Here is a 25,994-nt window from a genome sequence, read left to right on the forward strand (position 1 = left end):
TTATTTTGTAGTCTCGTCCCCAGGTATATTCAGTTTGTAATCTCGTACCCAGACACATTCAATTTGTATTCTCGCACCAAGGTGCATTCAATTTGTAATCTCGCACCCAGGTGCATTCAGTTTGAAATCTCGTACCCAGACGCATTTAGTTTGTAATTTCGTACGCAATTGCATTAAGAAAAATTTTGTATCCATACGCGTTAGAATCTTGTGTTTATCACATGTTGAATTAATAATTATTATAATTTGTAACTTAAACGATAACTAACAACAACATATATAACAGAAACAATTTATTAAGAAGTTGACAGCGTAGCTCTTCTACCGAGTATGCTTTGGCATACGAATCAATAAAGAATTAGTATTTTGAACATTTTAGTATGCTCACACGAAGTGTTCGAATCATTTTAACAACTATTTTTAAAACGTTCACACATTTTTTTTTATATTTTCGAACATTTTAGTATGCTCACACGAAGTGTTCGAGTAATTTATTACGAGAGGTTAAATAAATAAGGAGATTTCACTGAAATCGATACATCAAAATACAAGTTGCAAAAGCAAATGATCCCATTTAAAATAAATAATATGAATCAATAAATAATTAGTATTTTGATCATCTTTAGTATGCTCACACGAAGTGTTCGAGTTATTTATTACGAGAGGTTAAATAAATAAGGAGTTTTCGTAGAAAGCGATTCATTAAAAAGATACGAAAGAAAAATAATTAATATTTTCCCAACAGTATTGTTCCTACAAGAAGCCTAACAATTAAAATTACATGGCAAACACAAACAAGAGAACAAAAATATAAGCAACGATATACCTACTGACTGAAAAATATTACTTAAAGAAAAAAGTATTGTTTAATATAAGAAAGTTTGCTTTGAAAGAAATGTTACATTAAGAAATATTCAAAAGGATTATTATAGGTATTATAATTTTAGCGGGGAAATTTTCAGTTTAGTTTATCGGTAACTGACAACGATACTTACCGTTTTCATTTATTGCGACTTTTCCCTAAAATATTTACATTAATGAGAAAAAAGAAGTCATATTTTATGATTTGATATGCATCATAAGGTAGATATTAATTTGTATAGTATAAACAACACACATATTTTCATCTTATTTATTTATGTATTGTATAGTTTATGATATATAACGGAAAGGAAATAAAAATATGTTTGACATGATGTTTCCTATCCAACATATACGCATAGCAATATGCATATTTACTATACTTAAATATAAAATATAAAAGGTACAAATATATGTATGGCGCAAGAAATGAACCGATACAAACTGCTAGGGTGTATATGTACAATGATGTACTAATACTTTATTATACTCACAGAACTCCTATACTTTATTAGATACTAATATATATCGTTCATACCAATACTAAATGATATCTTGTATGTTTGCTTTACGTGATATGCTTTATTAGGTACGGTGAATAAAAAATCGGTTTTAAAAAAAATGTATGAATATGAAATGGTTGACCTCATATATACCTACCAATTCTATTTGCTATACATAAATAAAATCAAAGTAAACTATATGGTAGACATTAGGCATACCACTCACTGCATGTCAATGCATGTATTATGTAGGGAACCTGATGTTTTTATTTTTAACATTATAAGAAGTGTATATTGTGAATGCTTTTTTTTTTCTTATACAATTTATAGTGAGTATAACATATTAGGCATTTTGTTGACACCCATTGCTTTCACTATTCAGTATGTATGTATGTATATACAATACTCTATCACTTAGAATTCCTTTACATTTGACATTTGTTAGATTTACTACGCATTAATCAACATCTATGATTCCATACACAGAGCCTGGCATTAAGAGAAGATAGTCTTTAATATACAATATGTAATTGATAATGATAATGTATCATTTATGTAGAAAAGTTGGCAATACTAATTATTATTTGTTTGCCAATCACATGCATAGCACTAGTGTGACATGGCATTGCACAGCCATAAGAAATTTGCGCGTGTTGTTATATGCGGATGCCGCACGCGGGGCCGGGCGAGTACGGTTTTACGTTAATGCCCTCGTCGGGCACACGCGGCGCCGGTTAGTACAGTTTTACGTTTATATTCGCGCCGGCTGCATGCGGCACCGGTGAGTGCGGTTTCACGAATATACCCACGCCGGGCGCGCGCGGGGCCTGTCAGTACAGTTTTACGTTTATATCCGTGCCAGAAATATAAACGCATGTGCGGAAAAATGGATTTATATTATTATGTGGATGATAATCGTAATCGTAAATTGTAATGTTTACTTGTTATACGCACATCTATATATCTAACTCCTGTAATCCGTATATGGTTTACACTGATGTTTCCAATCTTACTTACAAACATTAGAATATGTAATGTGCAAAATATTACTGTATGATTCCCCTTATTGTCTTATAATTCCATTGATATGACAACATTTTGTACCAATTCTACTCACTCGATCTATTTTTAAGTATGACCACATTTGAACATAATACTACTCACTCGACTCATTTTTAAGTATGACCACATTGAACATAATACTACTCACTCGACTCATTTTTAATTTTGAAATTAATATTTTTAATTCATATTATTGACTTCATTGTAAATATAGGAATTAACAGGTTCATTGAAATATGTTTATTTTTTACTAGTTATATTCTTATAAAATATAACCCTATATTCTTTAAGTATTATGTTATATACATTCACTTTTACTTGTTTATACTGAAAAGAAAATGTCAACTTTGCTCGTACTATATATGTTTATCACTTTGTTTCAATAATTACTATTGTGCTGCCAAAATGTCTTGAGCCGTGGCAAAAAATGTAGACTAACGCTTACACCCTTACACACCTACGCGTTGAGCAAATAAGGGTTTAGCTGTTGCTAAGCGAAAGAAAGCGAGTGGAATTCCTTCAACCAATAGCAGCGCTTGCAACGGAAGACTATTTTTAGACTATCTATAGACCATTTTTGCTCTCAAAGCTTTATAATAAAGGTTCAGATTCCTATTGATGTAATATACTATTAGTATGTTTTATCTTATTCATATTAATTAATTGATTAACTATGGAATAGAAAAATAGCAGAAGCTACGCATGGCGTAAGTCTGGACATGTCGTGAAATTTTATCTTGTGTGTAGAGAAGATATTTAATATAAAATATTCTCATATTAAGTTGGTATTCTTTCCTGAAATAAATTTGTGATCATTTTTGCACTGCACGTACAGTACAAATGATTCTTACCCGGTTCCCAAAACAAAGTCCACTGTTAATGTAGCTCTTTCTCTTTCTATCTATTTATCTATCTATATATTTTATGACGTATTTGCTTGTATTTGAGTATCTGTAGCTTGTTTGTTGAACTCCTTTCTGCTTGTCCCTTTCTTTTTTCACGTATCCTCTGTATGTGTTTTTAATCTATCTATGTATTTATGATGTATCTGCTTGTTTTGAGTATCTGTACCTTGTTTTTTGCTCTATCTTTATGTATTTTACGGAGTATCTCCATGTTTTGAGTATCTGTAGCTTGTTTTTACTCTCTTTATGAATTTTACTAACTATCTACAAGTTTGAGTATCTGTATCTTGTTTTACTCTATCTATGTATTTGATGATGTATCTGCATGTTTTGAGTATCTGTAGCTTGTTTTTAATCTATCTATGTATTTTATCACGTATCTGCAAGCTTGAGTATCTGTACCTTGTTTTACTCTATCTATGTATTTGATGCCGTATCTGCATGTTTTTCGAGTATCTGTAGCTTGTTTTTACTCTCTTTATGAATTTTACTGATTATCTACAAGTTTGAGTATCTGTAGCTTGTTTGTTGACATCATTTTTGATTGTTTTTAAGTATCTACACGTCCCTCTCTTTATCTCTCTCTTTCTCTCTTTTGCACGTATTGTCTGTATATGTTTTTTCTCTATTTATGTATTTGATGACGTATCTGCTTGTTTTGAGTATCTGTAGCTTGTTTTACTCTTATCTATGTATTTGATGATGTATCTCCATGTTTTGAGTATCTGTAGCTTGTTTTTAATCTATCTATGTATTTTATGCCGTATCTGCATGTTTTTCGAGTATCTGTATCTTGCTTTTACTCTCTCTCTTTATGTATTTTATGGAGTATCTGCTTGTTTTGAGTATCTGTAGCTTGTTTTTACTCTCTCTTTATGTATTTTATGGAGTATCTGCATGTTTTTGAGTATCTGTAGCTTGTTTTTAATCTATCTATGTTTTGATGATGTATCTACATGTTTTTGAGTATCTGTAGATTGTTTTACTCTATCTATGTATTTATGGTGTATCTGCATGTTTTTGAGTATCTCTGATTAAAAACTAAGTACTTTTTAGTCTTACTGTAAAATGGAATATCGTAAACTTGCTAAGCGTAATCATAATTTTGAATATAATCATTTGTAATATCCATGACGTTTGCCTTCTCTTTTGTATAACTCAAGTTTATATCCAAGGAAGATCCCCTAAAAATTTTTACGGTAAACTATACATGTTCCTTAGATTTTGAACTGATTACGGCTTTGCTATAATACCAAAGACTTTATTTCTCACTACAATTGTTAAATATAACTTAAATAAAGACAATCTATAACATAATATATCACATAGATTTTAACTATGCGGTATGAAATCTGGAACATCACAATTTTTCTATACTAATTTATATTTTATCCGCGAAATCTATTTTAATTGCTTTCACATCTACTGGCTAAGTCTTTCTTCAAAATCTATTTTTTGGGTATAGGACATGAGTACCTAATTTCCCTATATTTCAGAACAATATACATGATTTTAAGCTTGACATTCTTCACGAAGAGATTTTGAAGTGAATAAATAATAAGTCAAGTTTCATGTTTTTAGATTGCATCTACTTCTTTTGGTCTTTTATCAGATTGATTTAAGACTATACTGTTTCCTTATAGTACATGTGTTCTTTTCACCATGTAGACTTCAATGATACACTGTTTTCTTATGGAGAATGCCTCATTTAATCTCCCTCATGAAGAAATAGTGGTAGAATGCTTTCTTATGATACATGATGACTCAGTGATACAGTACTTCCTTGCACTAATTGAGGTCCCTGATTGAGTTTGAATGTACTGATTTAGTAATAAACTGATTCCTTATATTACTTGATTCCTTATATTACATGATTCCTTATATAACTTGAGACTTCCTCATTAATTTTCAACGTGTTCATTTTAATACCCATGACGGCTTAGTGGTACAGTGTTTCCTTATGATACTTGAGGTCTCTCCATTAAATTAAGTCAGTGATAGACTGATTTCTTATACTACAATGTACCTTACTCATTTAATTTTTATAACACTCACTCAGTGGAAGTGTATTTTACTTCTATATGTTCTTACTCATTATCTTTTAGCCCGAATAAAACAACCTATTCCCCCCAAAATTCATTGCATCAATCACAAAAGTTCCTGAATGATTTCTATTCATACTCAAATGGTTCTACTTTGTATGACTATTTCTGCAAGATACATCTTCCCTAGGTCTTCCTAACGGTTGTTTTCCTCTTTTTATTATGACCCTAACAATGTCTGGTAAACGGAATCTAAAAATAATAAGGTTTTTGGTATTTTATTCCTGAAGAATTGCTAAGCTACTGGGTATATTTCTTGAATTAATACTACAGTAATTCACGTAGTATATTCGTTATCGTTTTGGCTTATGTTGCACCCCGCTTACGGTTTTGCTCTCTCAAAATTTGTAAAAGTTTGAATAAAGTTTTCCAGGTTTTTTTTTCTTTATTTATTCATTTGAAGCAAATGCCGGGATGGTACATTACTTATAGCTTGTACTCCTCCTTATTCCTTTCCCGAATTGTGTGCTCCCTAAAGAACATTATCCTTCAAACCCATCAGTTTCAATACTCAAACTCATCAGTTTCAATCCTAACTAATACTTTTTATTCAAATTGTGTTTTATCTGTAATATACATTCTGTAATATATACTCTCTCAAGGTGTCAAATTTTCTCAACTTTTTCGTTCTACAAGCACCATTAAAAGATTTTGTGTTGTTTCAGAAATCATCATTCTTCTTTACAGTCACATTTTAAATAACGTTAAAAGTTGCATATTTTTACAAAGAATGTCATAATGTATGTAATTTAATCATTGATCAATCATTTGCTTTGGATTGATTGATTGAAAATAGTATTTTTCAAAAACCAACACATGATTCTCTATAAAATTTAATGAATCACAAGCTATAGCACTAATTCATTTCAATGGACTTCTCCATGATACTTTAACTAAAATTCTATACCAATCCAAAGAATATTTATTGCTCAAACATATGGAATAACCACCATATTTTTACTTAATTAATATAGAATGAGAAAAAATAATAGACTGACATGAAATATTCATGTAGTTGGACACAATGATTCGATTCCAGTTTGATGCAAGCATTCCCAGTGGGAGGCACTCGGTCAAAAAAAGTGTACAATACTTTTAAGGACATCCACCTTGAATGAATTTTTCTTGGATTTTCCTCATCCACACCAGTTAAATGCCTTGGTGATACCTAACTTATAAGTCCCAAACCACTTTTTTCCTCCCCGGATCCTTTATTCTTTCCTTCCCTTCACGGATTGTGTGCTCGTTGAACAACATTACCCCTCAAACGTGAAGTGGTAAATGGTCTTAGATGTTAAAAGACCAAAATCTAAATTATAATCTTAATCCTATTCGATTCCAATTTTTGCAAATCAATCTCAAAACGAAAGAATCACATAAGATTTTTCAATAATGTCATAAGTCTTACAGGACACCGTGTGATTTGTATATTTCAAGTTCAACTAAATATTTTTATTCTTCATTTCTAATAGCAATATAAATCTGAAAGACACTGTTAGAATTTTCTGCTATGATATTATAAAAACAAAAATACATTGGAAAGCGCAGACAATTCATAGCAAAAGATAACCTTCAAATCTTATAGACATTCAGAATTCCTTCCTTCCTTCCTAACAGTAGTTTATACTTAAAAGGCTATTCCCAACACTTTCGCTTTCTTCGAAAGAATCCCACCTCCCAAAACCAGAACCTCTTTTCTTAGAAAAATACCCAAACAGTGAAAAAACACGCTGAAGAGGGGGAAAAGGTAGAGGAGGGAACGAAAGGATGCCGTATTCAACTAAAACTTGTTTTCTCAAGTGATTATGAGTGTGTGTGAAGTGATCACCTTAAAATTATGAATGGGGAAACGTTTCTGAATCTTTCCATGTTAGCAAATGTAAACAAAGAATATTTTTCAGTTAATTTACTCACCACCAATTTCAGGATTTGTTTTTTTCCATTAAATTTTTAGTCATCTTAGCAGCTTCAATAACCGTACAAGTCCCATACGGATACAAATCAATATAATAATAATAATAATAATAATAATTGGTCAAGTAGCTAGTGTATGTGTCTTTGGTACACGTGGTTTTGGCTTTGATATTTGGCAAGAAAGCACAAAATTATTTTTTTCTGTCATTCAGTTTCCTTAATCAATAGTCTAGTTTAGCCTAAAGACCATAACTGTTAAATAAAATAATAATAATAATAATAATAATAATAATAATAATAATAATAATAATAATAATAATAATAATAATAATAATAAATCTTCTTCATATCCACATTTGACAAAGATAATTTTGAGTTTGATTGTTTATGTGGTTCGGATATCAACTTATTCTGTAGATTCATGTCTCAAATAGGATTAAAATTCTTAAAAGAAATAAAAACAATTCAAATTGAGCTGATTGAAATCAGATAATAAGTTGCAGGTTCATGTCTCAAAAAGTCTTTTTTTGCTGAAAACAATATTTTAAAATAACTCACACATATTAAAATGGGAAAAGAACGAGTCACATTTTCTTGAAATAAAACCATCAAATTTTCAATATAATTAGATTTAAACTAGAAATCACTTTATTTTTACTATTTACAAATCTTGATTTCTATGTACACTTTTTTTTCACTTTTTCTTTTTCAATCTTAATTTTTCTATTGCTTCTACTCTTTTCATTATAATTATTATATTAATAATAGATTTTTCATCTAATGGGAATAGTTCCCATAAAGCATCTTCTTCTTGCTTTTGTTTTTTTCTCCTTTCTTCTTCTTCTTCTTCGTCCTCCTCTCTTTCCTTCCTTTTTCTGCTTTCTTCCATTTCTGATGTTTTTCTTTTTTCTTCTTCCTCAATGTCTATTAAAATACAATCAATCTCTTCAATTGATTGAAGAAGATCAAAGGTAGATTTACCCTCTGCCATCCTGCAAAATAACAGAAACAAAATTATCAGTAATTGAAATTTACAAATCTACTTATTTTAACTTAAGTATCCTTATGGCTAATCATTTATCACAAAAGAGGTAAATTTATATCCTCTAAAAATCAGAACTCAACATTTTTTAGCAATACCATACTCTCTAATACTATTAATTTTTGATCTTTTAAGTCAACAAATTTTCAAGACTAAACTTCAGTTCTACAAATTAAAAGTCTATGTAAGTTTAATTTCATATATCGGTCTTGTAATATGAAGGTATCGTACGGACCGTTGCCTTAATCATCTCAAGTATCATTCTTATCAGTCTTTGGCATAAAATATGCGTTAATTCGCATATTTATACCTTAAGAAAATAATCAAGACAGTTGGACAGTACAATCAAATTATTTCGTTACGAAAAACAAGCACAATTCTTCCTTATCCCACAGGTTATTTTCAAGTGTTTTATCCTAGCTTAGAATAATAACTAAAATTTAGTGAATTCAAATGATTTTTTTTTGGGGGGGGGGTTTGGTGATTCACTGATACAGCGTTCACCTTTGGTGCTTGTGGTCCCGTTTTAATCTTAGCGTCTGCGAATTATTTCAACATTTTATAACAAACATTAAGTTTGGATTTATTTTTTATAAATTGTGGTGGACAAACACCGTGTGCCTAGCTTTTGTTGGGGTTTTATATACTTTTATGTGGTTTCTTTTTGTAAAGTGATGGTTCAACAAATCACAGTTTCCTTTAGCGTAGCGGTATAACCATCAGACGTAAAACTCAGTTATCGTTCAGATTAGATAACCCAACAGTACAGTGAATCATATTGGGTTGCCTAACATGTAAGGATTAAACAAACATTTTCTTTCACGGATTATTCTCTCTCCGAGAGATATCATCCCTCAAGGGGCACAATAAGTTTAGATGTCCAACTCTATATTCTAATTTCGGAATTCTTTTCTATACCTACATGTAATGATATATACACTTTTCTACGATATATACTGTCAAATCATTTAATCGAAGGCAAGGCAACATATGTCAAGATACCCTTTCATTGAATTGTGTACATGTCATGAGTTGTAACGGTATAACATATTCTTAGATGATAAAAAATTCGGGAAAATCTTGTCTTCTGTAGAGTGATTTAACCAGTGTTTATATTTCAAACTATATTCCTAATTCAATAAGAATAATAATATGAATAAGGGTGACGCAAAAATCAATGGTAAAGCCTTCGTTTCTGATACAAGGATTACTTGATTTATGTTTTCAGTTTAGATCTTCCGCAAACATCATACTTCTACATTTTCTCGTGGGGAACCCTTTCTACTTTCATTATAATTTAATCTAATATAATGGTGCGAAACTAAAAATTTCATTTTCTCCCAATAACATTACTAAAATGTTTGGGAAATAATTACTTATGAAAATTATGTAAATCATTCGATCAAATTAAGAATACGATATCATATTATAAAACAACAAGCAATCCAAATCTGTTTAGCAATCAGTTCTATTTTAGAAAAAGTGTGAAATAATATTCTTAAAAGTTTTCTTATTATCGTTAATAAGTATCTATTTATTCAAGTAACTAACTAACTAACTAACTCTATGGCCTATGAAACCCGGAGGCCACGATCACAAAAGCTCTCCATTGACTTTTATCTTTAGATAATTGCATCCAGTTTCTACATTGTATTCCTATCTCTGCGAAATCCATCCTCCCATTTGCGCCTAGGTCTTCCTGATGGCCGTTTTCCGATTGGTCTTCCAGTCAAGACTTTGAAAGCGTTTCTAATTTCTTCCATTCTAGCTACATGACCCGCCCCCTCCTAGACTTGACGACCCTAATCATGTTTAATAAACAATCTAATAAATTAGGTTATGAAGTTTCCACCATTCCCCTTCCTCTTGGGTCCAAATATTCGTCTCAGGATCTTGTACTGAAATAGTTTTAGTCTATGTTCTTTCCTCAGAGTAAGCGATCATGTTTTGCAACCATACAGAACAACGCAAGCATAATTAACGTTTTATATATTTTAAGCTTCAACAGTATGAACTGAATAATGCATAAATTCCCTGGTTTTAGTCGCCATTTAATTTCTCCGTGAATTTGATATTTCCTCTGTTAATACTGATCTTAAATATTTGAAACTAAGCATTTTATCAAAAGTATTATTTAATATTTTAACGTCTCTATAAAATGCAGTATTACAGTCCCAACGCACTTTTGTGTATTTACTTTTCTCTGCATTTATTTCTAAACCCATGTCCCTGCAAGCATTTCATAAGATCTCTGCATTTATTTCTAATGTTCTCCTATCATCCCCTATTAAATTTACATCATCAGTATATACCATAACTGGTAAATACCGTTTAACTCTATTCAACAATTTAATTATTCTGTCAATATATGGAAAAACACCAACAGGAAGACCAAATATAAAAAGAAAAATCGTTTAATCTACTATGAATAATTCATTACTATTTCTGATAAATTCACTAAATATTATGATATATTTTGTTCAAGAAACCTAGTAATCACATACAGTATCTAACATCTACCATTTTCACAAAATAATATAAAGATTTCTTTCATTCAGAACAAATAAATGCTCAAATCTTGGTCCATCATACACACAAACAACTATCACTTTATATCTTTCCACAAACAGTACGTTCACTGAAGGAAAATATTGTACAAACGTGTTAAAATAGATGTAATTCTGACCTATAATTCAAAACACGATCTTAATCTTCTGTAAAACATTCCATAAAATTTCATAAAATTTACTTGTAACTTCTTAGTTATCGTGCACCCCTTTGCCGTAAAAGAGCAGTGTTCAATTCCCGGCGGGAGCTCATGTAGTTCAAATTCAATGTTAATCACTAGGACCCCGTCTCATATAACCTAGTTATTGCACAAAAATCGTACTTAGTTATTGTACTTGTTGTTAACATAAAAAAATCCTAACGTGGTTCACTTGAGGTCCCCGTCTCATATAGTCTAGTTGTGAAAAGAGCATTAACTTGATAACTCGATATTTTTTATAAATGTGTTCGTATATAAAACATGGTTTAATAATGCACCATTTGTCTTCCGATCAATCCAAATATAAAATATCAATTCAACTAATACGAAAAAGCTCTGCACTGATTTCATTTCATAGCTAAAAACATGGATTTGGTGTCTACTGTTTGTAATTTACGTTTTCCTCATGCTTGTTACGCTTTCCTAAGTGGGGAAAAAAATCAACTGGAAGCCTTTAAAATGTAAATGTTGAGAAAAATGTTAAGAATTAGTTGGGTAAAGCAAAAAGAAATAACAGGATGTTAGAAGTGTTGGGTGAGAAAAGAATATTTTTAGACATTATTAGGAAGAGAAATTAGTTGTATCATTGCCTAAGAAAATAATCTATCATGAGTGATATCCTAGAGGGTATGATAACGGAAAAAGAGGGAAAGGGTTAATATTAAAACTAAAAGATCGCACGCAAAAAACAAAAAAGGTTAGCGGTGGAGCATAGAAGCTTCTCAGCTGTACCCTATCAATAAAGGCAAAATACCTATAATGATAAATGTTTGTTTTCAATTAAACTTTAAAAGCAATATGTATTCTAGATACGGTTAATATCCAACTAATAATATTGATTTCATTCTGTGGTCTTCCATGAAAAAATAAACATATGTATGTCTTCAACATTACATATTATATAATGATAATAAGAAATATATTATTTTTCTTACCTGGTAATTCTTTCTGAAGCGTGGTTCAAACTCCTGGAAATGGTATAATCTAAAAAAGAAAGAAAAAATGAATTACTATATTTGAATTTTTCTATTACAAAAAATAATCAGTGCTAAGAAAAATCAAATGAATATTTATTATAAAATTATTCCTTTCCGAAAATGAAGAAATTTTTCATTCCAATGAGTTAAGTCTAAGAAATTAAAAACAAAATCCAATTCTTTCTCAAAATGCCATGTTTTCAGGAAACTATAAGTCAGCTTGCATGTATTTGGTAAAATAAATGTGATATGAAACAAAAAGAAGATAATAATTTCCAAATGAATTCACACAATCAACAAGAATTACTCTAAGATAATTTTCCAATAATAATAATATTAAAAATGTTTCATATCTTGTAATCAATTAATGAAAATGAATTTTTATCTGAATATATTTAAGAAAACAGAAGTCCACTTACCTTTTCAAATATAAGAACAAATGAAGTAGCGCCGATAAAAAAACAACTTCGAAGCAAGAACACCGTCACAATCTATCCAACTAACTTGAAATGACAAAAATCTTCAAAATTCAGTTTTTATATTGAACAGAAGAAACCCACGCCAATTTTCACAATTCCATACAATAATAATAAAAAAAGGTTCCTCTAAAAAGATTGTAAACCACTTTTCTCTCTCTCTCTCTCTCTCTCTCTCTCTCTCTCTCTCTCTCTCTTTCTCTCTCTCTCTCTGGAATTCTATATGGACGATAACCCTCATAGCAATAACGGAATGGATACAAACATTTAAAAAGAAAAAGAAAAAAAAAGAAGCAATTCTACCTTCCCTCTTACTCCGAGGGTAAGAAATCCTGTCCTTCAAACTGCAATAAGACGCCCAATAGTCTACCATCGGCTTTTATACATTCTGTGAGTATTTTTCTCTCATTATATAATTAGTATATGTGTAACTAAAGTTCATTAAAGTATGGCAATTAATTATGTTCTAAGAACCTCACCAAGTATGTATTTTTAATCAATTTCATAACAAACATTGTATTGCATTTACTGTACACATAACATACATGTCCATGCATTCAACACTTATTTTTCCTTACATCATGCTTGCCTTTAATACATGTGGTCCTAAGTTCATTTTCAATAGTGTATGTAACGTTTCCAATTCGTTTCCCGGTGGGTACCTTTGGCGTGGGAGACCCGGGTTCGATTCCCGGCGGGAGCTCATGTGGTTCGGATTCCACGTTAATCAGTAGGTTCACGTCTCATATAGCCTCGGTGTTAAAATACATACTAATCTAAAATTAAAATAACTCGATTTCCAGTGGAGGTATATAGTCTGGATTCTACGTTAATCAATAAGCCCATGTCTCATATAACCTCGCTGCTAAACGGAAAGTTAAACTCAAAATCAACTCAATTCCCGGTGGAGGTGTATAGTTCAAATTCTACGTTAATTGCAAAAGTCCACGTCTCATATAGCCGCACTGCTAAAAGATACACTAATCTAAATCAAAATAACGTAACTCAATTCCTGACGGAAGCCTTTGGCATAAAAACCGGGTTCAATTCCCGGTGGAGGTGTATAGTTCAAATTCTACGATAAAATTGTAGGTTCATGTCTCATATAGCCTCGTTGTTAAAAGACACACTAATCTAAAAATCAACACAAATCAAATCTAGTTATAAAAATTCTGTATCAATCGGCTCTTGCGGAACCCAATTAATATAATTAATAATGGTACAAATTAGTTCAATGGTAGAGCATCTACCTCTGCTGGTGAATTTTCTCATGTCAAGCATGTCCATATCATTTTTTAGTATTCTTATAACAAAAAAATGTATTATATAAATTGTACTAATCAGCATCAAGTTCATAAGTCTTCTTAAAGTTCCCCGTTTCCTCCCACTTCCTCATTCCGCTATTTTATTTTTTCATAAAGGAAATATTACGACAAAAATGGATTCATATAAATTAGTCTAACAGAATAATTCTCTGACATTAAACTTAATAAATTCATATAGTCTCAGTGGTAAAGAAGTCTCTAGTATATGAGGTTCTTGGTTTATTTTCTCGTCAAAACCATTTTACTAAACTCAACATAAACAAGTGTCAAACATTATTATCTAAATAAAGATTCCTCTCACTTTCTAAGGGCTAGTACCACAGTGAAAAAAGTCTTGTTCTCTGTTAGTTGGTAAATCCTAGGTTGCACAATTATTTAAACATTTTCTAAGTATTTAGTGCATTGCTGCTACAATCCACATCTCCACTGCTTGAAATATCTTGGTTCGATTTCCAATCAAGTAAATTTGTAGTGAGCAAACACCTTGCTCATGAGTTTTCCTCTCACTTTCTTCATTCCAACATTTTACTTATCATAAGGGGATTGTTATGATATGATTGTTATAAGTTAACCTAAGTGATATAACCATACGGCACAATATTTACAAATCATGAAATGATTTCATCATACATCATGGACATTACATAATGCATATACATTTTTTAATCATAGGTGTTAATATTCATTCATTCACAATAACAATTTTTGTAAACAGGTCTTCCCGTCAAAACAAGTTTGGGCAACTCAGTCCACCCCTCCGCCCCTTCCACCCTTGCGTTGCAATATGGGATCCGGCGCGGGTCTCTTTACAGCAGTCATAAACAATAAAAGAAAGAATGTTTCGTTTCAATACAATCTTTACAAAAACTTGAGGAAAACAAATTCATGTAACAACCTAACTGTTACGTAAAAGGGGAACAATACATAAAGCTTTTCCAAGTTCAATGTCAACTTTGGGTTTTATTTTCTCTTTTTTCTGTAAGGGAGTAAAAAATTTCTTGAAGGACATCTAGAATGCAATCTTCACAAAGCTCTCTAAAAAGTAGACAATAATCCCTAACAGTTTCTTTTTTATCAGTAACTAAATTGCACAATTGTGTTCCAAAAATCTTTTTGAGGGGGACTCTGGTATTTATGTGAAGGTCACTCTGTAATTAAATCTGATGGTTGTATCTAACGGTCAATCCTAATTTTTTCACGGCTCCTTTCGGGTGAAGGACGGTCTCACGTCATAAATTCCAACACAGAATCACAAGTATATCCTCCAACAAAGATAGATAAATCTTTAAAGAATTCATCAAAGAATTCGTATATAGCCAATAATAAAGCCTTATTTTCAACTTAGCCTTCCATCAAGTCGTAGACTGCTCCAGGCTTCATTTCTGAGAATTCAGGTGTCAAGGATTTTTCCAACATCGTTTCACATATTGTCAATAATAAATGATCAAACAACGTACCAAAAACATCAATAAAGTTTTATTTTTTCAAGATAACCTTCAGTCAAATTGTATTTTCTACGAATTTCAACTTTCACAGCCATAAATTGTCAATAAACACATATTTTCACTCAATAAATAACATAAAAAACAATCATAAATGGCGGACATAGCTCTAATCAAGCAATAAACCTTTATTTTTCAATTAAGCATAACTCGTCTCAATGAGACTTAACTACTACGAGGGGTTTGTCCTGAAAAATCGTTTAATCTACTATGAATAATTCATTACTATTTCTGATAAATTCACTAAATATTATGATATATTTTGTTCAAGAAACCTAGTAATCACATACAGTATCTAACATCTACCATTTTCACAAAATAATATAAAGATTTCTTTCATTCAGAACAAATAAATGCTCAAATCTTGGTCCATCATACACACAAACAACTATCACTTTATATCTTTCCACAAACAGTACGTTCACTGAAGGAAAATATTGTACAAACGTGTTAAAATAGATGTAATTCTGACCTATAATTCAAAACACGATCTTAATCTTCTGTAAAACATTCCATAAAATTTCATAAAATTTACTTGTAACTTCTTAGTTATCGTGCACCCCTTTGCCGTAAAAGAGCAGTGTTCAGTTCCCGGCGGGAGCTCATGTAGTTCAAATTCAATGTTAATCACTAGGACCCCGTCTCATATAACCTAGTTATTGCACAAAAATCGTACTTAGTTATTGTACTTGTTGTTAACATAAAAAAATCCTAACGTGGTTCACTTGAGGTCCCCGTCTCATATAGTCTAGTTGTGAAAAGAGCATTAACTTGATAACTCGATATTTTTTATAAATGTGTTCGTATATAAAACATGGTTTAATAATGCACCATTTGTCTTCCGATCAATCCAAATATAAAATATCAATTCAACTAATACGAAAAAGCTCTGCACTGATTTCATTTCATAGCTAAAAACATGGATTTGGTGTCTACTGTTTGTAATTTACGTTTTCCTCATGCTTGTTACGCTTTCCTAAGTGGGGAAAAAAATCAACTGGAAGCCTTTAAAATGTAAATGTTGAGAAAAATGTTAAGAATTAGTTGGGTAAAGCAAAAAGAAATAACAGGATGTTAGAAGTGTTGGGTGAGAAAAGAATATTTTTAGACATTATTAGGAAGAGAAATTAGTTGTATCATTGCCTAAGAAAATAATCTATCATGAGTGATATCCTAGAGGGTATGATAACGGAAAAAGAGGGAAAGGGTTAATATTAAAACTAAAAGATCGCACGCAAAAAACAAAAAAGGTTAGCGGTGGAGCATAGAAGCTTCTCAGCTGTACCCTATCAATAAAGGCAAAATACCTATAATGATAAATGTTTGTTTTCAATTAAACTTTAAAAGCAATATGTATTCTAGATACGGTTAATATCCAACTAATAATATTGATTTCATTCTGTGGTCTTCCATGAAAAAATAAACATATGTATGTCTTCAACATTACATATTATATAATGATAATAAGAAATATATTATTTTTCTTACCTGGTAATTCTTTCTGAAGCGTGGTTCAAACTCCTGGAAATGGTATAATCTAAAAAAGAAAGAAAAAATGAATTACTATATTTGAATTTTTCTATTACAAAAAATAATCAGTGCTAAGAAAAATCAAATGAATATTTATTATAAAATTATTCCTTTCCGAAAATGAAGAAATTTTTCATTCCAATGAGTTAAGTCTAAGAAATTAAAAACAAAATCCAATTCTTTCTCAAAATGCCATGTTTTCAGGAAACTATAAGTCAGCTTGCATGTATTTGGTAAAATAAATGTGATATGAAACAAAAAGAAGATAATAATTTCCAAATGAATTCACACAATCAACAAGAATTACTCTAAGATAATTTTCCAATAATAATAATATTAAAAATGTTTCATATCTTGTAATCAATTAATGAAAATGAATTTTTATCTGAATATATTTAAGAAAACAGAAGTCCACTTACCTTTTCAAATATAAGAACAAATGAAGTAGCGCCGATAAAAAAACAACTTCGAAGCAAGAACACCGTCACAATCTATCCAACTAACTTGAAATGACAAAAATCTTCAAAATTCAGTTTTTATATTGAACAGAAGAAACCCACGCCAATTTTCACAATTCCATACAATAATAATAAAAAAAGGTTCCTCTAAAAAGATTGTAAACCACTTTTCTCTCTCTCTCTCTCTCTCTCTCTCTCTCTCTCTCTCTCTCTTTCTCTCTCTCTCTCTGGAATTCTATATGGACGATAACCCTCATAGCAATAACGGAATGGATACAAACATTTAAAAAGAAAAAGAAAAAAAAAGAAGCAATTCTACCTTCCCTCTTACTCCGAGGGTAAGAAATCCTGTCCTTCAAACTGCAATAAGACGCCCAATAGTCTACCATCGGCTTTTATACATTCTGTGAGTATTTTTCTCTCATTATATAATTAGTATATGTGTAACTAAAGTTCATTAAAGTATGGCAATTAATTATGTTCTAAGAACCTCACCAAGTATGTATTTTTAATCAATTTCATAACAAACATTGTATTGCATTTACTGTACACATAACATACATGTCCATGCATTCAACACTTATTTTTCCTTACATCATGCTTGCCTTTAATACATGTGGTCCTAAGTTCATTTTCAATAGTGTATGTAACGTTTCCAATTCGTTTCCCGGTGGGTACCTTTGGCGTGGGAGACCCGGGTTCGATTCCCGGCGGGAGCTCATGTGGTTCGGATTCCACGTTAATCAGTAGGTTCACGTCTCATATAGCCTCGGTGTTAAAATACATACTAATCTAAAATTAAAATAACTCGATTTCCAGTGGAGGTATATAGTCTGGATTCTACGTTAATCAATAAGCCCATGTCTCATATAACCTCGCTGCTAAACGGAAAGTTAAACTCAAAATCAACTCAATTCCCGGTGGAGGTGTATAGTTCAAATTCTACGTTAATTGCAAAAGTCCACGTCTCATATAGCCGCACTGCTAAAAGATACACTAATCTAAATCAAAATAACGTAACTCAATTCCTGACGGAAGCCTTTGGCATAAAAACCGGGTTCAATTCCCGGTGGAGGTGTATAGTTCAAATTCTACGATAAAATTGTAGGTTCATGTCTCATATAGCCTCGTTGTTAAAAGACACACTAATCTAAAAATCAACACAAATCAAATCTAGTTATAAAAATTCTGTATCAATCGGCTCTTGCGGAACCCAATTAATATAATTAACTAGCAGCGTTCACCCCGCTTCGCTGCGGTCACCCCGGAACGCAATAAACTTTGTTACTTAGATAATTTTTACTTTTTCGCTTTCAAATTGCAGTAAATGTTAACATTATATCGCCTGTCATTTATGTTAACCCGCCGAGTGAAGCAGCGTTCACCCCGCTTCGCTGCGGTCACCCCGGAACGCAATAAACTTTGTTACTTAGATAATTTTTACTTTTTCGCTTTCAAATTGCAGTAAATATTATTATAGCGCCTGTCATTTATGTTAACCCGCCGAGTCACGTGGTCATGCGGGTTGCATATACATACGTTTATTTTTACCTATGATGAACTATGGAGACTTGAATGGTCCATTATCTCAAGACACTGGTAATTAAAAATTAAAGTGATATGATAAAAACCATCTAGGGTCCAAATCCTAACAACCCCCCAAAAATGAAAGAAATCGGTTCAGCCGTATTAGCGTGATGAGTTCACAAAGGATTTGTACGTTCTCTTTTATATATATAGATAATGGTACAAATTAGTTCAATGGTAGAGCATCTACCTCTGCTGGTGAATTTTCTCATGTCAAGCATGTCCATATCATTTTTTAGTATTCTTATAACAAAAAAATGTATTATATAAATTGTACTAATCAGCATCAAGTTCATAAGTCTTCTTAAAGTTCCCCGTTTCCTCCCACTTCCTCATTCCGCTATTTTATTTTTTCATAAAGGAAATATTACGACAAAAATGGATTCATATAAATTAGTCTAACAGAATAATTCTCTGACATTAAACTTAATAAATTCATATAGTCTCAGTGGTAAAGAAGTCTCTAGTATATGAGGTTCTTGGTTTATTTTCTCGTCAAAACCATTTTACTAAACTCAACATAAACAAGTGTCAAACATTATTATCTAAATAAAGATTCCTCTCACTTTCTAAGGGCTAGTACCACAGTGAAAAAAGTCTTGTTCTCTGTTAGTTGGTAAATCCTAGGTTGCACAATTATTTAAACATTTTCTAAGTATTTAGTGCATTGCTGCTACAATCCACATCTCCACTGCTTGAAATATCTTGGTTCGATTTCCAATCAAGTAAATTTGTAGTGAGCAAACACCTTGCTCATGAGTTTTCCTCTCACTTTCTTCATTCCAACATTTTACTTATCATAAGGGGATTGTTATGATATGATTGTTATAAGTTAACCTAAGTGATATAACCATACGGCACAATATTTACAAATCATGAAATGATTTCATCATACATCATGGACATTACATAATGCATATACATTTTTTAATCATAGGTGTTAATATTCATTCATTCACAATAACAATTTTTGTAAACAGGTCTTCCCGTCAAAACAAGTTTGGGCAACTCAGTCCACCCCTCCGCCCCTTCCACCCTTGCGTTGCAATATGGGATCCGGCGCGGGTCTCTTTACAGCAGTCATAAACAATAAAAGAAAGAATGTTTCGTTTCAATACAATCTTTACAAAAACTTGAGGAAAACAAATTCATGTAACAACCTAACTGTTACGTAAAAGGGGAACAATACATAAAGCTTTTCCAAGTTCAATGTCAACTTTGGGTTTTATTTTCTCTTTTTTCTGTAAGGGAGTAAAAAATTTCTTGAAGGACATCTAGAATGCAATCTTCACAAAGCTCTCTAAAAAGTAGACAATAATCCCTAACAGTTTCTTTTTTATCAGTAACTAAATTGCACAATTGTGTTCCAAAAATCTTTTTGAGGGGGACTCTGGTATTTATGTGAAGGTCACTCTGTAATTAAATCTGATGGTTGTATCTAACGGTCAATCCTAATTTTTTCACGGCTCCTTTCGGGTGAAGGACGGTCTCACGTCATAAATTCCAACACAGAATCACAAGTATATCCTCCAACAAAGATAGATAAATCTTTAAAGAATTCATCAAAGAATTCGTATATAGCCAATAATAAAGCCTTATTTTCAACTTAGCCTTCCATCAAGTCGTAGACTGCTCCAGGCTTCATTTCTGAGAATTCAGGTGTCAAGGATTTTTCCAACATCGTTTCACATATTGTCAATAATAAATGATCAAACAACGTACCAAAAACATCAATAAAGTTTTATTTTTTCAAGATAACCTTCAGTCAAATTGTATTTTCTACGAATTTCAACTTTCACAGCCATAAATTGTCAATAAACACATATTTTCACTCAATAAATAACATAAAAAACAATCATAAATGGCGGACATAGCTCTAATCAAGCAATAAACCTTTATTTTTCAATTAAGCATAACTCGTCTCAATGAGACTTAACTACTACGAGGGGTTTGTCCTACCTCTACTGTAGGGGCGCCCGAAGAAAATTTTCTAGGGAGAAGCATCTCCATGGTTGCTGTATCACGTCTGGTATATCTGATATTTAATATACGTGGTTTGCTATATTACGTATACATTTTTGTGAGCAAGTGGGGCGACCCCTGCTTTCCCATCGGACGCCCATGAAAAAAAAAAAAAAGGTGTTCATCATTTGAGGATATCAAAGAAATCTAAAAGCACGGTGTATTCGAAGAAATTATTACACAAGTTACAAATCTCTCGCAGGACTTAACAGTTCGTCTAGTTATAAGGGATTATTTCAGATTGTTACACGACAAGCTTTTATGTACAAGTCAAAACAAGGGAGGAAGGCAAATTAAGCAATTAGTTTACGTTTTAGTAGCTTACAATAGGGGGGAAGGTAGTTTAAAGAATTTGTTTACCTTTTGAATTGTTTGGAGTGAACTGCATTGTAATTGGTGGAATTGGTTGAGAATAGCCAATCAGATGTAAAGGATCTCAAAAGCTGTCTTTCATCATTGGCATTTTTCTTTTTTCATTTTATTCATAGTCTTAAGAAGTCTAAAAAGTAGATAGTTGGCAAAACTGTTACACGTTTAAGTTTTTCAAAATAAAATATATTACTGTGCTGAGTGAGTAATTAGATTTGAATCAAATTAAGTGCAGAAAACAGAGCTTTTGAAGAAAGGGGATATTACAACTGGATTTTCAATAATTACACATAGGAATATACCGGTACTTTTCATGGAAATATCCCTGCTGACTCGTTAAGTTATTTGATATGTTTTATGTCAAATCTAACTCAAAATGAGTTTTATTTGCACTCACAGTAGAGAAAAAATATATTTGACGAACAGTATCACTGGCACGTACATATTTCATACCAAGGTTGAAAGGGGGCGCTAATAACGCTAGAGGCAAACATATTTTACAAGATGGAATGATATAATCTTCCATCATCTCAATGTAAATGAATCGGTCGCTCATAGGACAGATAACAGTTCCTGTCGCTAATAGGACTGTCGCTTCTGGGACTAATTCCTATATATATATATACAAGGGCGGATGCAAGGGGGCTAAGGGGCTATAGCTCCCCCCTTGACGCTCAGGTCTACACTGGATAAAATAGGCTTCAATTCTGTTTTGCACTGGATAAAACGGCAAAGTAGGTTTAGCCCCTTCCTTGATCATATCCTGGATCCGCCACTATATATATATATAATGTGTGTGTGTGTGTGTTTATTTAATGTTATCAGTAATAAGTAATCCTAAATTCAGAACTTTCAATAATTAGTAAATTAAATAATTACTATAATTTCAAACATATGCAGCAGCCAAACTATATTTTGGATTTTAAATATAAACATTAAACATAGTCTTCACCTCCATTAATTAATATTGAGAAACTCGCAAAGGCGGCTCCTTCTGAATTTCCGTTAGTTTCACAAATATTCTTTTACCGTATAAGAATCGAAATTAGAAAGCTATTTGTGTGGTCACAGACAGAATAAAATGATTGCAAAAGTTTACAATTATTACTGTAAATGAATGCTGTCACCTATTTCGAACATTTTTAAAAAAGGAAAAAAAAAAACGTAGTTTCGAAATTTCATTTCTTACCGATAGTATGAAACATTGTAAATAGTTGTAAATTTTCATAACTGTTCTCCAAGTGGACCTGTACACAACTAAAGGTAGTTTTGTCAAGTTTAAAAGAAAGTCCAAAATAGGGCTCTTGAAATCAGCTCTTATTGATAAAAATACAGCGTAGCACAAGAACAAAACTGCTTCTCTTGTATGTGAAAAAGGTAATGTAGGGGCGCCGAATTCTACTTCGGCCCGGGCGCTGTAATCTCTAGTTACTGCTCTGTTCCTGGATGACAGAATGATTCACTTTTAAATTTGCATAAAGTTAAGTTCAGTGGTAAGTGTCCCCACGAAAATTCAAAGTGAACTTTAAATACTCATCATAAGCTAAGCTACTACTGCACACTGATTATACAATTGATGACGAAAATCATGTGCCTTGGAATATTTTATTGCAAACACCTAGAAATAAATTGTCTTACATACTCTGCATGCCGAGATACTAAGTCCGAGCTTACTTTTTGGAAACTAGAGCACTAGCAAAACCACAGGTTATATCCCTTTTCACAGTTTCTATCTTGTCACAATTGTTTCAAGCTCTGGTGACACTCACATATATGAAACATCTTGAAACATGTAGTTATTGCATAGCACTCACAATATTATATTATATTATATATACCCTGTTGTTTTTCAATAAAATGTCCAAGAAAAGCAGTCTTTGGGTTTAAAAGATGAAAATAACGATCTGGATCCGCGTACCATGCGGTTACGGTGTGCGTTATAAACACACACACACACACACACACACATATATATATATATATATACTTCATCAAAGCTAAGAATCATGTTCACCACAATTATCACATTCTACATGATCCTGCTTCCACGTAAAATTTTGAAACGTATTTCCTCCACCTTAAAATTAACTATAAGAGGAAAAATAGCGCTTATGCCTGTTTCTAATTATTTTCCTTTTCAACGAACTTGAAAAGTTCGTTACTGAATTCTCTATGCCTGTCCGCCTGTCTGTTATTTGTGATTTTATCAATTTTGAACCCTGCATTCGATAGAGCATCAAAACCTATCAGAGAAAGTGATTAAATTTTTCACGTCACTCTTACCATTCCCGAGATATTGGGCAAAAAATGGCCGATTTCCAGAGATTTAAGGAGCCATATCTCGGGAACCGTACGTCATACAGAGATCATATTGGTGTTGATCAATATCTAAGAGGATGGTGACTATTTTGGTACCAAATAGTAACCGGTGGCCACTGATTAACTGTCTACTGGCCAACTGGCCACTGTTCCCCAGATATTGGCCAATAAAGTTCGAATTACTAGATATTTATGTAGCCATATTTCGAGAACTGTTAGTCATAGAAAAGTTCGTTCTGGCAATGCTCTTGGAGCGTTCTCAACTGGTTCAATTATGTAAACAAAATTTGATTCAACTTTTGTTGATGCATAAGCCTATCTGTATGAAATTAATTCTGGCATGTGTTTTACTTTTCTTTCTACAACAGTCGATCAAACTTGAAAACTCGAGGAAAGAACTTCGATTGATCCACTTAAAACATTTTTGAGTTTACAAAACTAAAACATTATTCTGCTCACAGAGACCCGGTGGATGGATCGAACCAGGACCTTTAGTGCGTGGGTTCTGGTTCGATCTCAGCTCGCGTCAAGAGGGTTTTATGATAGACAAATACCATGGCGTGGATTATCTCGGGGTTCTCCAGTTTTCTCCACTTTCTTCATTCCATCATTTCATTCATTCTCATAATCCCTATCTCCTTTAGCCTACACGGCATAACCGTAGGATGTAAAAACTGAAAAGTTTCCTACTATTCTGTGGTTTAGAACTTTAGCTACTATTAACCTTGATAAATTTGCTCCGTCCTGTGGGCTGTCATCTGATAATGGCAATGCACCCTTTGTCCTTCCAGTTCCAAAACTACTCTACAAAGGATGTTCGTAGTTATAAATAACTGCAACATCACCATTAACTACTGTGTGAATTTTCAATGCGACTAGACAATGCTTGGTGACGAGAGGGAACACAATGTGCACAAATATTTTATGTTCAATACTGTTGCCACAAAAAAGTAGTAATTCTTTTACATGAGACATTTATGCAATATTAAAATAAAAAACCTGTATCTTTAATGAATAATTAAATGAACATATTCAATATTATCATTAGATTTTACTTCTATATCCTACACTTAGCCAAATTGATTTCATTTCATGTGATGTGGCAAAAAAGTTTGTATTTATAATATCTGTAATTGCAATAGCATTCAATATTACTTGTACTTCTTATGGGTATGCAAATTAGATTTTGCCATTGAATTTGCACGTTATCGACCTTAAATAGTTCGGACAAAAAAAAATCTTAATTTTGAAGCGAAGTTGCTGCCCTTAATTAAACAAGTTTTGTAAGAAGTATAAGATTATGTGAGACGTAAATAAATTAATGCCATTATATAGCATTAATCGATTTACTGATTTCCTAATTTAGTGTATACTATTATCCCTTCACATAAAATTAAATTTTAAAAGTGTGAGTGATGTAAATTCTTATTAACATTATTAGCTCAATACCTGAGAAATAACGTAGACCTAATACTGTATTTGGTTCCATTATGGCACAGCACATTTACGTTCATTCATTTTGGTTTTGTTCGTGGATAAGGAAAGGCGCTGCTCTCGCTTTTAAATTGCATCTCAGCACTGTTTTGTGAGGCTGATGCAACAATTTACATCACATTGGGATCAAATACACTAAATAGAAGTCATAACAGTTAAGGCATTTGAATTCTGTACGTTATTTTGTTACAAAAGTTTAGTTTACAAGTTAAATATAATCACGTTTGTTTTTATTTCATCTGTCCTCAATATACAGGGTAGGGATGGCCAAAATTTTCCGGAATCGAAAATTTAATTTTTCGGATTTTGGAAATATTCCGGAATTCGGAATAATCTAAATTCTAGATTTTTGCGAATTCTGGATTTTTTCCGATTTTACTTTCCAGATTCCGGAATTGGCCATCCCTAATACGAGGTTTAAAAAACGTTTTTTTAAAAAAACAACCCACCTGGGTTCATATCGGTTTTTCGTGTATTTTCGGGAATACTTTTTTTTTCGAAATATTCCAATGTCTTTGGAGTAAAAGTGTTAAAATGTTATTTATATTTCAAGATTGTCATTGTCACAACTTGCAACAAATTTTTATTCACTGCTGTTTTGGAAAAATGGACGCAATTTTGAAATTTCATATTGGATTGCCGAGATAATCTATACAGCAAATTTAGAATGTCTTGTCCTTCTACTCTCAAAATTTCAACTTAAAAGTCGAAAAATTTACACCCTGTAGCGTGGATACACACCATTTTGAAATGTTACGTTGGATTGCCGCCAAAATATA

The 25,994-nt window shown here is 32.0% G+C and overlaps 1 protein-coding gene across 5 annotated transcripts in view; it reads right to left on the bottom strand.

Annotated features, from left to right (window-relative positions):
* LOC145683906 (uncharacterized) overlaps nt 1-25,994 on the bottom strand; it is a 222,956-nt gene that overhangs the window by 129,303 nt on the left and 67,659 nt on the right. The window contains exon 2 of one of the 5 annotated variants that reach the window (XM_081755567.1): nt 12,092-12,140. The exons of 3 other annotated variants lie outside the window; for them this stretch is intronic. The gene's annotated coding sequence lies outside the window, so the exon portion shown is untranslated. Of the gene's footprint in view, nt 1-12,091; nt 12,141-16,924; nt 16,974-25,994 lie in introns of all 5 variants that reach the window. One more of the 5 variants, XM_081755566.1, reaches the window with a different exon arrangement.

Source organism: Thermobia domestica, chromosome 4, assembly GCF_964235325.1.
Source record: "Thermobia domestica chromosome 4, izTheDome1.hap1.1, whole genome shotgun sequence".
In the NCBI taxonomy this organism is placed as follows: domain Eukaryota; kingdom Metazoa; phylum Arthropoda; class Insecta; order Zygentoma; family Lepismatidae; genus Thermobia; species Thermobia domestica.